Source organism: Bos grunniens, chromosome 1, assembly GCF_055505025.1.
Source record: "Bos grunniens cultivar Pamir isolate PY7600 chromosome 1, Bosgru_T2T1.0, whole genome shotgun sequence".
In the NCBI taxonomy this organism is placed as follows: domain Eukaryota; kingdom Metazoa; phylum Chordata; class Mammalia; order Artiodactyla; family Bovidae; genus Bos; species Bos grunniens.
Window position 1 is genome coordinate 129,934,798 of NC_141165.1, and position 15,268 is coordinate 129,950,065.

The window sequence follows — 15,268 nt, forward strand, 5'->3', positions numbered from 1 at the left end:
CACACTTTATTAAAGTTCTTTGAAGACAATGTGTGTGCTGAGTCACTTCAGTCATGTCTGACTCTTTGCTACCCCATGGATTGTAGCCCGCCAGGCTCCTCTGTCCTTGGGATTCTTCAGGCAAAAATACCCTACTGGGTCACCATTTCCTTCTCCAGGGGATCTTCTCAACCCAGGGATTGAACTTGTGTCTCCTGCATCTCCTACGTTGCAGGCAGATTCTTTACCTACAGAGCCACTAATATGTCTATTGTATTTATCTTTATAACTCCAATTTATAACTACAATGTTTGTTAATAGCAGATCCCGGGCAAATGCTAGTTGAAAATGTTGACTTAAAACAAATACACCATCAGTTATTTCTTCAGAAAAAATGGGCTTATTCGAGATCAGCAGACAATTGCAGTTTGGGTCTGGAACCAGGGTGAGCTGTGTCAACCACAAATTGGCGCTTGCCATGGGTGCTTGCCATCTACCTCTACAAGGATTAAATCTTGTGTTGCTATAGCTGCTGACTTCCAATATCCCCTGATGGAGTTCAGGATAGAGAGTAGAAATGAGGCACTCTGTGCTCCAGGCAACTGGCAGGACAGATTTTCAGGTAGTTAGATACTCTCAGGACCTAATTCTATTAGTGCAATTCTTTTATCTCCTCATATCTAAAAAAGCACTAAAATCTTTCACAGCGACAATTGTTTCTCATGACTTGCAGAAGCTTCATAAGACCAGCAGAAACTTTCTACCAAAAAAAAAAAAAATAGTGCTTGATTGCATGTACTCCCCCTTTACCACGATCATACATATGCTGCTTTTCCCCTTTATCTCTTTGGAACAGTTTATCAGACTTACCTGAGGTGCTGGCTCCCATACTGCAGTCCTCATATTGCCTGAAATAAAACTTATCTCAAAAATCTCACATTGTGCATCTTTCTTTAGTCAATAGCCACATACTGCTACTGCTACTGCTGCTAAGCCGCTTCAGTCGTGTCCGACTCTGTGCGACCCCATAGACAGCAGTCCACCAGGCTCCACCGCCTCTGGGATTCTCCAGGCAAGAACACTGGAATGGGTTGCCATTTCCTTCTCCAATGTATGAAGGTGAAAAGTGAAAGTGAAGTCGCTCGGTCGTGTCCGACTCTTCGCGACCCCATGGACTGAAGCCTACCAGGCTCCTTCATCCATGGGATTTTCCAGGCAAGAGTACTGGAGTGGGGTGCCATTGCCTTCTCCAGGCACATACTAGTCCCCAGCAAATATGGAGAGGGGAACTCAAAGAAGGGAAGAAGCTGGGAGGGCTAGCTGTAGTAAACAAAGAGTTCATGGCTCTTCATTGGATGACTTGTGACTGCCTCTCAAAGACTGAGCTCTTGCTGGGCAAGAAGAGGAGTCTTTCTGCTTCTCATTGGGCTTGGCTATCTATTAGGGCATTAGAGCTCACCCTTCTGGCCTCTCACCTCTATTTTAATTGAAATTTTTGTTTAGTAATTTTCACAAAAACAAGAGAAGACGAGAAATAAAACGCAGAGGGGATGAGAGAGAAAGGATGTTGAAAGAGAGCGATGGGTTAAAGAATTGAAGATGAAGATGATTAGCGCAAGGGAGCCGACTCAAAAGTCATGAGGGGTATTTGTTTACATTTTCTGTGCTGTCACATGATGGCATGTATTTGTATACTCAAGAGGCAGAACTTATAAGAGGCTAAGCAGAAATTTCAGGAAGGCAGGGTATTAACATGAAAGTAACAAACAAAACACCAGCTGCCACAAAAAGCAAAGTAACAAAGTAAGGGCTATCCAACTGTAGAATGGGCAGCTTGTTGCCAGACATTGACAGATCTGGTGAGTGCTTGGGAAAACATTTATAAAGGAGCTTCATTTATTAGAAAATCCTTGTTTTGCTGAGAATTAAGGTGTTCTTTGACTCTGAGATGTGAGACCTATAACTTGTCACATTTGGAAATTAAATATTGAACACTATCAATCTTTAAGTGCAATACACTACTAATCTGTAAGTGTACTGCACTCTCTTTAGCACCAGGACTTTATTTCTGATACTTACACTCTTCTTCACCATTCATCTTGCCATCACAGCTCAAGTAAAGAGAATTTAAGGCAGGTTTATGAATGTCAACATTGCATATCTGAATGTAATAAAACCACACTTTTATTTTATTTAATTAAGATCTTTTTTGAGTAATAAAACATTAATATAATATTTAAAAACTAAATTGATTTTTTCAGGATGAATCATAATTAGAATTTTTTTGGTAAATACTAGAAGGAATGTATCACAAAATAAACTGCAAAAATGTAGAATACCTCCCTTCTTATTTTTTTTCTTTTAAAATAAAGGATAGCTGATCCAACAGTTCTGCACCCTCTCTATGTATTTGAGGAACAAAGACTACATTTCACATTTGCTCTACATGAGGCAATGAATAAAAGATCATAGATAAAAGAAAACCAGTAAATCATCATTTGCATTGTATTGATGTTTACTGAGGTATAAAATCCCCTCGAATTTAGATGTGCTATCACATTGTTATGAAGAAGGTGCTCTCTGCAAATAACATGGGATTCAACACACACACTTATATGTGAAGATTGATCTGAGATGAGTGCTATCAGAAATGCACAAGAAAGAAAAAAAAATCTTTGTGTTATATTATACTGTAAGAGATGTAGAATTTTCTCCATTTTAAGCTTTCTAAAAACATTTTATTATTAAAAATATATATATACTGACAAATAATGGCTAATTTCTAAGAACACTTTTAAACAGTAAAATGTAAAATTAAAGTAGGTTAAATTTCTTGATTTATTAAGAAAATAATGTATGAATTTTATTTTTTATTTTTATGAATTGCAATTTACAGAAATGTTATTCCCTGATCTATTTTCCAGATGTTGATGTTGAAACTTCAAAAGAAAAAGATCAAAAATTAAATCAGAGTCAATGAATATAACAGTCATTTAAACGTGTACTTAACTAACATATTACCAATTTATAGGATTACTGTCTGCTAATGCCCTTCTCCCAATCCAGTGTAGAAAAGTAGCTTACAATTGATGCATGGCATTGCTACTTTGGTCTGTTTAACACTTAAATTATAAAACTTTATTGGGGAAAAAAGAGAGCAAGATTGTTAAGCTGAAGTTGAGAGTGAGGTAATGGAAATTTTGAAGGCATTGCTGTGAGTCAAATTATTCGCTGAAGGTTTAGAGAATTGCCAGGCATGAGAATAATTTGTACTGACTGAGAAGCAGATGAAGCAAGGAACAGTATAGAGACATAGACAGGAAAAATAATAATAGAAAAATAATTAAGGATTTCATAAAATCATAGAATGTTAGATTTGGAACAGGTAATAGAAAAATGTTTTACATTATTTTTGTTATTATTAATCACTTAATTGAAGTATCATTTGCTAAAGTCACATATATAAGGGTGAAGCTTGATGAACTTTTACAAATATATGCAACTGTGTTAATTGTCACTAGGATTAAGACAGAGAAATTGAAACATCTCAGAATCCTTCCTACGCCCCATTCAGTCACTACTGCTAAGTCACGTCAGTCGTGTCTGACTCTGTGCAACCCCATAGATGGCAGCCCCCCAGGCTCCTCCATCCTTGGGATTCTCCAGGCAAGAACACTGGAGTGGGTTGCCACTTCCTTCTCCAATGCATGAAAGCGAAAAGTGAAAGGAAGTCACTTTCAGTCACTAACTTTCCCTAAATGTAACTATTAGTCAAATTCTATTCACCTTAGAATACTTTATCCTGTTTTTAAATTTCATGGTTATATATTACTCAGTAGAATCTTTGAAACTTATTCATGTTTCATATAGTATAATTCACTTATTTTCATTGCTCTATAATAATATATTTTGAGGCATTTTTCATTTTATGCACATTTTAGTGTATTGAAATTTCAAGCTGCTAGATCTAGTACTGATATAAAGATTCTTGTGAATGATACTTCTGGACCTAAAGTCTTATCTATCTTTGGTATACACCTGTGTGTGCATACTAAATCACATCAGTCATGTCTGACTCTTTGTGACCCTGTGGACTATAGCCCACCAGGTTCCTCTGTCCATGGGATTCTCCAGGTAAGAATACTGGAATTGGTTGTCATGCCCTCATCCAGGGAATCTTCCCAACCCAGGAACTGAACACCCATCTCTTATGTCTCCTGCATTGGCAGGCAGGTTGTTTACAAGTGCCACCTGGGAAACCCGGCGTAAAACCAGGAGTGGAATTTACCAATTTGAGAAGAGGCAGAGAAATGAATTTTAATTCAAATTAGAACTTATAAAATGTGAGTGCTAATCACATTTATTTTATTTTATTTTATTTTTTAACTTTACAATATTGTATTGGTTTTGCCATATATCAACATGAATCCACCACAGGTATACACGTGTTCCCCATCCTGAATCCTCCTCCCTCCTTCCTCCCGGTACCATCCCTCTGGGTCATCACATTCTTTATGAAACAATTGGGTTAACTAAGAAAATATTTCCATTTAAATGAAAATTTATATAGGTTATTTTTAATTTCTTTATACATTCATTGAGAGTAAACCAAAGTAGATTTATGTTTTCACGTGTTAATTATTAAATAAAACTAAACATCATTATTTTAAGAATATCACTTTGCTTTCTGATCTTATGAAATTAACTTTTTCATCAAGTTTTTTGATTTAAAAGTAAACAACCTTTTAATGCTCAAACTACCACACAATTGCACTCATCTCAAACGCTAGTAAAGTAATGCTCAAAATTCTCCAAGCCAGGCTTCAGAAATACGTGAACCGTGACCTTCCAGATGTTCAAGCTGGTTTTAGAAAAAGCAGAGGAACCAGAGATCAAATTGTCAACATCCGCTGGATCACCAAAAAAGCAAGAGAATTCTAGAAAAACATCTATTTCTGCTTTATTGACTATGCCAAAGCCTTTGACTGTGTGAATTACAATAAACTGTGGAAAATTCTGAAAGAGATGGGAATACCAGACTACCTGACCTGTCTCCTGAGAAATCTGTATGCAAGCCAAGAAGCAACAGTTAGAACTGGACATGGAACAACAGACTGGTTCCAAATAGAAAAAGGAGTACGTCAAGGCTGTATATTGTCACCCTGTTTATTTAACTTATATGCAGAGTACATCATGAGAAACGCTGGACTGAAAGAAACACAAACTGGAATCAAGATTGCCGGGAGAAATATTAATAACCTCACATATGCAGATGACACCACCCTTATGGCAGAAAGTGAAGAGGAACTCAAAAGTTTCTTGATGAAAGTCAAAGAGGAGAGTGAAAAAGTTGGCTTAAAGCTCAACATTCAGAAAACGAAGATCATGGCATCCGGTCCCATCACTTCATAGGAAATAGATGGGGAAACAGTGGAAACTGTCAGACTTTATTTTTTGGGGCTCCAAGATCGCTGCAGATGGTGACTGCAGCCATGAAATTAAAAGACACTTACTCCTTGGAAGAAAAGTTATGACCAACCTAGATAGCATATTCAAAAGCAGAGACATTACTTTGCCAACAAAGGTCCATCTAGTCAAGGCTATGGTTTTTCCTGTGGTCATGTATGGATGTGAGAGTTGGACTGTGAAGAAAGCTGAGTACTGGAAAATTGATGCTTTTGAACTGTAGTGTTGGAGAAGACTCTTGAGAGTCCCTTGGACTGCAAGGAGATCCAACCAGTCCATTCTGAAGGAGATCAGCCCTGGGATTTCTTTGGAAGGACTGATGCTAAAGCTGAAACTCCAGTACTTTGGCCACCTCATGCGAAGAGTTGACTCACTGAAAAAGACTTTGATGCTGGGAGGGATTGGGGGCAAGAGGAGAAGGAGACGACAGAGGATGAGATGGCTGGATGGCATCACTGACTCGATGGACATGAGTCTGAGTGAACTCCGGGAGATGGTGATGGACAGGGAGGCCTGGTGTGCTGCGATTCATGGGGTCGCAAAGAGTCGGACACGACTGAGCAAATGAATTGAACTGAACTGACTGAACCTGTTTAAGGGAAATATAATTGGTAGATTTAAATAACATGCCTATGTTTGTGGGATTTTCCTCATTGCTTTTAATGGAGTATTATGAAATGTTAAGGGCTTCCCCAGTGGCTCAGCAGTAAAAGAATCTGCCTGCAACACAGAAACCACGTAGGAGACATGGATTTGATCCCTGGGATGGGAACATCCCTTGGGGGAGGGCATGGCAACCCACACCAGTATTCTTTTCAGGAAATTCCCATGGATAGAAGAGCCTGGTAGTATACAGTCCATAGGGTCGCATAGAGTCCAATACAACTGAAGTGACTGAGTACGTATAAAATGCAAAAATAAAGCTATGTTTAATTTGGCATTAATTACTGAATATCTATTTGATTTCCATGAATATGTGCTTTATCTGAAGACCAATTAAATATGGACACAGGATAGTTAACCATTAATATTTATCAATTGTTTATGCTACCAGCAGGTTAGCAGTTCCTTTGGTTATGCTATAAACTACTAAGCAAAAATGTTTCCATAACTTCTGAAGTGTTATTCTAAAATGGATTGTAATTGGATTACATTTTAAAGCTTACAATTAATAATATAAAACATTGTTTGTTAGACACAAGTTATCAGAATGGTATTATATAGTAGATATTAAAGTTTGTCACCAATGTCCTTAAACTCAGAAATTAGAGTAGAACGTAATTACTACTTAGTGCAATTACTCAGAAAAATATGATATAAAGAAGATATCTTGACATCTATCAAAAGAAAGTAATATTTAACATTCATTAGTATGACTATTATAAAAACATACAGAAAATAGCAAGTGTTGGTGAGGCTGTGGATGAAATTTTTTATCCATTGTTAGTGGGAATATTAAATGGTGCAGCCATAGTGGCAAATAGTGTAGTGATTTCTAAAATAATTAATCATTGAATTACCATATGATCCAGCAATTTCACTTCTGGATGTGTACTCCCCGCTCCAAATTTAAAGCAGCTATTCAAATTAATATTTGTATACCCATGTTCATAGCAATATAATTTACCATATCCAAAAGATAGATGTGAGCCAAGTGTTCATGAATGAATTAATAGATAAAATGGGATATATACATACAATTGAATATTATTGTCTTAAAAAGAAAGGAAAAACTTCTACAAAATAAATAAATCTTGAAAATACTTAACTAAAAGAAGTAAGTCAAAAAAGGACAAATATTGTTTGATTCTACTTATTTGAGGTTCCTAGAGTAGTCATTCATTGAGACAGAAAGTAGAATTATGGTTGGAAAGGGATTGGAAGAGGGAAAAATAGGGAGTTAGTGTTTAATTGGTACAAAGTGTTATTTGGGGAAGATGAAAAACATTCCAGAGAGGGAATGTAATGATGGTTGTACAACAATGTAAATGTACTTAATGCCACAGAACTGAATACTGAAAAATGGTTAAAGTGGTAAATTTATGTCATGTATATTTTACTACACATTTTACAAAGAGGAAAATAAATTGAACTTAATTGAAAATAAAGTAATTTACATTTTATTATGATTAGGGAAGGAAATACTTTAATTTTAAAGGTTTTTGTTGTTGCTTAATTAAGATTTGACCCAATTAATCACATTAAATGCAAGTCACTTGTGTTAAATGCAAGAAATAAAATTTATGTACTAAAAAAAATATCTGATTGTAATAAGTACTACAATAAAAACTGTTTAGCAGTGTATGTAGTTGAACAATTAGGTATTACATTTTATGTTCATTTCTCAAGGTAGTTATATTAATACAAATTATTTTTCCCTTCCCTTTGATGGGAAAGGTGTCCATCAAAGTTTTCTTCCACTAAGAAAATGTCCATATACCTGTCAGGCAGATGCCATTCCAAGCTCATGCTGATGAAGTTATCTTGCCATTCTGGACTGCAGGAATCATATGTGTTTTACAACACACTTCCATGTACATCATGGTTTAGAAAGGTTGGGATTATTTGCTTGCTTAGTTGGTTGATTTTGGTTTTGATTTTTTGGTCAGTGATATCTTTTCTCACATCAAGACTTGGTCTCACACTTCTTTGTAATCTTTTATGTGTATGACACCGGTGAAATTTTAAGGAATTGATTGATATATGAATACTTGAATGGCTAAACATTTACCACTAGCACCATTTGGGAAGCCCTGGAGCTTTTTTGGAAATACCTCTTTACCACACTGAGAAAGATATCTTTTACTCTTTAGTTTGTTGACAATTTGCTTCAGGAATGGATTCTAGATATTGCCAAATGCTTTTTTCTGCAGCTATTTGAATAATCATGTGATTTTTAAAAATTTGTTAATATTATGAGTTACAGTGATTTTTTTTTATTCTAGGATAAATATGCTGGGATAAACTCCTAGTTATTGCACATACTGTAATGACCGAAAAGATTTCCTTGTGAGTGAAATAAAGAGAGAACTGGTAGAAACTCTACAAGAAAATCACTCATTCATTTGGTGACTGATAGATATTTTAGTATCTTAACATGTTATATTCTGAATACAAAAAATTTCTGGAGCAGAGGTCAAAATCACTATCACAGGCCTAACAGTACTGGCTGCCCACCCCCAACTTTCCCCTTATTAGGTGGTGCTTTGAGTGTCAAATGGACCCCACATGTGCGCAAAAGGGCATGGTGCCCAAAGGAAAAGAAACCAAATGATAAAATCTGGCTTCTTATATGCATGTTTTGCCCCTGTTAAGAGAGAAAAAGAAACTCTCCTTAATGGAAATAAACTCTCTCCAGGAAGAGAAAAGATAAATCCCCTAAATTCTATCTCTTTGAAATATAAATACATAATTTTAGGGGGGAAGTTGGTGGAGAGATAAAATCAGTGTCTCCAGATTTACAACCCCTAAAAATGTCTTCATGATGCCAGGTTCCATTCCAGTCTGATATGTAGAAATACAGCTCTGGGAAGTTCAGTCTGTCCAGAGTTCTCATTATCAGTTTAGTCATCTTTTACATTCCAAGCTTATTTCTTAACCCAAGTTCCCACAAACTCAGAAAACTCTAGTTACGCAGAAGCATAAGAGCATTTTCTCTATAGTCCCACAGTGAAGTGAAAGTGAAAGCCACACAGTCGTGTCCAACTCTTTGTGACCCCGTGGACTATACAGTCCATGGAATTCCCCAGAGCAAAATACTGGAGTGGGTAGCCTTTCCCTTCTCCAGGGATCTTCCCAACCCAGGGATCAAACCCAGGTCTCCTGCATTGCAGGCAGATTCTTTACCAGCCGAGCCACAAGGGAAGCCCAAAAATACTGGAGTAGGTAGCCTATCCCTTCTCCAGCGGATCTTCCCCACCTAGGAATCAAACCAGGGTCTCCTGCATTGTAGGTGGATTCTTTACTAACTGAGCTATCAGAGAAACCTGTGTACTCTTTTTCCAGCCACTAATTCTATTATTGAAAGCACAAGATGATTCCAATAATTTATAAGCAAATAACCTTTATAATTTGATTAAATTTTGCAAACTTTAAGTTGAACTCCCCTCCCTTTACCACAAACCTTGTTTAGACAGCATAATCCCTTACTATTATTATGTGTTTATTTTCAAACACTTGTTGTATATGACACATTTGGTTGAATGGCATAACTCTGTGGCATCTTTGTTCAACTACTTCATGAATACTTGTTGTATAAGAAAACAAGACATAAAGCTCTTGCTTATCATATCACTGGACAAAATGAAAGTAATTACCAAGATCATTTTAGTGTAGTATTCCATTTACATCGAGTGAGATTAATGCTGTTATCTGTTATGTATTGCCAAAGCAAATTGCAGTTCATATTAACTTTGAAAACTTAGCATGAGGAAGACATATTTTAAGGGTATTTTGTGGGAAATAACTTGCTGGGAAATATATTTTATTAAGTTTATTTGAATTAAAGCACTGCAAACTAACATCTATTCATGCATTAAACATTTTTAGATTCCAAGTACGTGTCTCACTGTGGTTGTCTGTGAGATAGTGTAGGAAACTGAACCACCAGTAGTCATACATAATTAGAAAATTCTTCAGATTTGAGCCTGAAAGCCATCTTCATGATTATCTTAACAAACACACCTATTTTACTGATGTGCAACTGAGTTCTCAGAGAATTTAAGCAATTCAGGTTAAGAAATGATCTTATAGTAATATTCTGAGATTACTTATTAAAATAAGCCAGCATTTCCCCCAGAATTACTTAAGTGATTTTGATTCATTAATGTGCCTTTAATAGTTTGTCTTATATGCATGTGGTAGTTGTATAAAGTAGAAAACTGTTTTATATCTAAAAGTTTTTTTTTCCCCCCAACCTTTCAGTATTTCTATAGAAATGAAAAGATGCTTGCTCCTTGGAAGAAAAGCTATGACAAAACTAGACAACCTGCTAAAAAGCAGAGACATGACTTTATCAACATCAGTCCATATAGTCAAAGCTATGTTTTTTCCCACTAGTCATGTATGGATGAGAAAGTTGGACTGTAAAGAAGGCTGAGCACCACAAGAATTGATGCCTTCAAAATGTGGTGTTGGAGAAGACCCTTGAGAGTCCCTTGGACTGTAAGGAGATCAAACCAGTCAATTGAAAAAGGAAATCAACCCTTACTAATCATTGGAAGGACCGATGCTGAAGCTGAAGCTCAATATTTTGGCCACCTGATGCAAAGCACCAACTCATTGGGAAAGACCCTGATGCTGGGAAAGACTAAGGAAGGAGGACAAAGGGATGACAGAGGACAAGATGGTTGGATGGTATCACTGACTCAATGGACATGAATTTGAGCAAACTCTGGGAGATGGTGAAGGACAGGGAAGCCTGGTGTGCTGCAGTCCATGGGGTCAAAAAGAGTCAGTCACAACTGAGCAACTGAACAACAACAATTTCTATAGAAACATTTCAGTAGAATTGCACTGGTTTAATTTTTGGTTTTTCAACAATGGGTAGTATTTATGTAGGCCACACTTCTCTCCATCCCCACTTCAGAATATTCTTTTTAAGAACCAGCATGGTCAGATTTAGAAGTTCCAAGCCAGGCCTCAGGAGAGCCTTGCAGTACCAGGCAGTACCTCGATTCATTTTTCACTAGTCTTTAGGGCATCTCCAGCCTCATCATCCTCTGTATTACATCAGGAAGCAGATTTTTCTTAAAGCACACACTTTCCTATATTGTTTTCAGTGGTGTGTGCATGTGCTTCTTTCTGGCTTCTGAAAGAAAGTCCCCATTTCCTGATTAACTTCATTGCAGGATTCAGTTAAGAAATTTATGACAATCAGTGTATACTCTCTTAATGTCAATCAATGTTTTGTGTGTCTTGCATTAGCAGAATCAATGCAGGCACCCTGTGAGACTACTCAGCTCGCCATCTCTCCAATTCCCAGTTGATGACCAAGTAATTTGATTTTCTGCCAGGAAAGAGTACCCTAGAACTTAGGCTAAATTTAAACCTTTGTGCTGCTGTAATATGAAAAGCCAACTTGTAAAAGGCTTCAGAATATAAAACTACTCTCATTATACTACAAAGCTCATTATTCCTACCTGATGCCTCTATCTCATGGTTTGCTTTGGGCAATAGCCAAGCTGTGATTTGTTGCCCTTCAGTGGCTGGACAAAGACCCATATCCTCTGATAAGCTTTTCCCACCAACTTATTTCTTCCTCTCTTAAGGTTCTACTTTCTATTTAAATTCTTTTTCACTCATAACTCTGTTGATTCCATGGTTAAATTCTGTTTAATATATTGCCCACAAATCCCTTTTAACTCATAATGAATTTTCTCTCTTGTGCAGTCTCCCTGATTTTCTCTACCTACCTCCTATTCACTGAAATATTCATTCATTCATCAGGAATATATAAGTTATGATTATACCAAAAAAATGAATTAAATGAAAGAAAATAAGTGGAGAAAGAAAGTGGGACACAAAGAGATGAGAAAAGTAAATAGACGAATAAAATTAAGGCAGAAGTTGATTCAGAAATAACTATCCATGATAAGCTATACATTTGTTTGTAATGTTCTAACTCCTCTTTGAGAATATAAGTAGTTATGTTATTCATGGTCTCCATAAGATAAAAATAAGATGACTCAGAAGCTGAATTCTCTCGGTTAGAAACCTGAAAAATAATATATTTTCTATTTGTGCTCACAAAAAGAAAAGTATAGCTCAGCAAACCACATTTCTACAGCATATTTTGGATTATGTATGTAAGATATACAATATACCATGTAAGACAATAATTTTAGATACATTTCTATTAATGCAGAAAAATATAACATCACTGAAATTCAGAAAAAAAAAAAATCTAAGAAATAGCCAGAACAAAATAATTCAGCCAAGAAACTCCCGAAACCAAGTCTAATGCAGAAGAAGATGATCAGATCCAGGTGTGGGATGGAAAATACTAGCCATCTACATCCCTAACTGACACCGTCTCCATTGTTGATGGTACGCTCTTTAACTGATTGTTAAATCCTGTCACCTGGGTTCATAAGTGGCCCCAGGGGACCACTTGGTAATCAACTGAGCCTGGAATTTGAAAAAAGCCTGGATGCTATTAATTTCCACAAGCCATAGATGCTCTGTGTATTCTTCAGGCAATATTTCATAAATGTCATTTTTCTTTACTGACCTTGTATATGTAATGAGAGAAAGTGACAAATATCTACAATGACGCTATTCTAAACTGCATTTTAGTAAGGATTCAGTCTTATCATTCTTCTCTGTGAATGGAAAGAAATTTCTTTTTAAAATGTGGAAGCCTAAATGACAAGACATATGCCTTAGTGTAAAGCCACTTCAACATTGCTCTCAGGTGTAATAAGAAAGTACTTCCAATACAATATCTTAAAATCTTAAGAATTTTATTTCTTTTTTAGTGGGGAGAAATGGGAGGCATTGACTGACAAATTATGTAAGGTATATGTAAATACAAAATGCAAAAAGCAATCAAGAATAGCCAAGGGAATTTTAAAGAATAAAAAGAAGAAAGTTGGAAGAATCACATTCTCTGCATGAAGACCTAATTAATATAGGTCAGTATGATATTGATAACAGAATTTAAAAGTTGATCAGTTGTATAGCATGAAAACTCTAGGACTCATGTCAGTGATTAATATATGATAAAGATGATGCTGAAGAATAATGAGAAAAGATAATATTTTCAAGAAATGGTGCTAGGTCAATTCAATTGACTGTTCACATGGAAAAAATTTAATCTTGACCTCTACCTCAAAATTAAAACATAAATAATTTCCAGATAAAGTGTAAATCTAAGAAAGTTAAAATATAAAGTTCCTAGTTAAAAAAAAAATATATATATATATATAAGATAATATCTACCACAACTTGGAGTAGACAAATATCTTTAAAACTGAAGACTAGGCACAGAGGGGGGAAAAATGATAAAATTGACTGCATTCACATTAAGATGTACTCTATTCATTAAAAAATGAATCAGTTCTAATGAAGTGGATGAACCTGGAGCCTACTATACAGAGTGAAGTAAGCCAGAAAGAAAAACACCAATACAGTATACTGATGCATATATATGGAATTTAGAAAGAAGATAAAGATAGCCCTGTATGTGAGACAGTAAAAGAGACACAGATGTATTGAACAGTCTTTTGGACTCTGTGAGAGAGGGCCAGGATGGGATGATATGAGAGAATGGCATTGAAACATGTAAAATATCATATGTGAAATGAATCACCAGTCCAGGTTTGATACATGATACAGAGTGCTCAGGGCTGGTGCACTGGGATGATCCAGAGGGATGGGATAGGGAAGGATGTGGGAGGGGGGTTCAGGATAGGGAACACATGTACACTCATGGTGGATTCAAGTCAATGTATGGCAACAGCAATACAATATTGTAAAGTAAAATTAATTAATTAAAAAAAATAAAAAATACTCTATAAATTAAGAACTACTTAACTCAAAATTCATCATCAAAGAAGTGAAAGGCAAGTATTTGTTATACATTTCTCTGACAAAAAATACATTCAGAATATTATATATAAAGGATTCACTCAATTTAGTAAAGAAAAGACAGAAAATTCATTTTAAAAATATAAAAGAGTTAAATATGCATCTCTCAAAATAAGATATTTAAATAAGCAATAAATATTTTATTAAGAAACTTCACTATTCATTAAGAAAATGAAAGACCAGAAATAGGCTGTGGACTAGGACACCTAATTTAGGGAAGCACTCACTTCCAGAGTCAAGCAAATGTCAAGTAACAGTTCAGTTCAGTCACTCAGTCGTGTCTGACTCTTTGTGAACCCATTGATTGCAGCACTCCAGGCTTCCCTATTAATCACCAACTCTCAGAGGTTGCTCAAACTCACGTCCATCAAATCGGTGGCGCCATCCAACCATCTCATCCTCTGTTGTCCCTTTCTCCTCCTGGCTTCAATCTTTCCCAGCATCAGAGTCTTTTCTGAGTCAGTTCTCCACATAAGGTGGCCAATGTATTGGAGCTTCAGCTTCAAAATCAGTCCTTCCAGTGAACATTCAGGACTGATTTCCTTTAGGATTGAATGGTTTGATTTCTTGCAGTCCAAGGGACTCTCAAGAGTCTTCTTCAACACTATAGTTCAAAAGCATCAACTCTTTAGCACTCAGCTTTCTTTATGGTCCAAGTCTCACATCCACACGTGACTACCAGAAAAACCATAACTTTAAGCAGATGAAATTTTGTGGGCAAAGTAATGTCTCTGCTTTTTAAATGCTGTCTAGGTTGATCATAGCTTTCTTCTAAGGAGCAAACGTCTTTTAATTTCATGGCTGCAATTACCATCTGCAGCCCAAGAAAATAATTTCTGTCACGGTTTCCATTGTTTCCTCATCTATTTGCCATGAGTGATGGGACTGGATGCCATGAGCTTCACTTTTTAAAAGTTGAGTTTTAAGCCAGCTTTTCACTATCCTCTTTGACTTTCATCAAGAAGCTCTCTAGTTCCTCTTTGCTTTCTGCCATAAGGGTGGTATCATCTGTGTATCTGAGGTTAATGATATTTCTCCCAGAAATCTTAATTCCAGCTTGTGCTTCATCCAGCCCAGCATTTTGCATGATGAACTCTGCATATAAGTTAAATAAGGAGGGTGACAATATAAAAAATAATAGTTTCAATTTTGAAACTATTTTTTGCATCTACTCATGCATATCCTTTGAATCAGCAATTCTTTGATACATATCTAACAAAAATAAGATTACTAT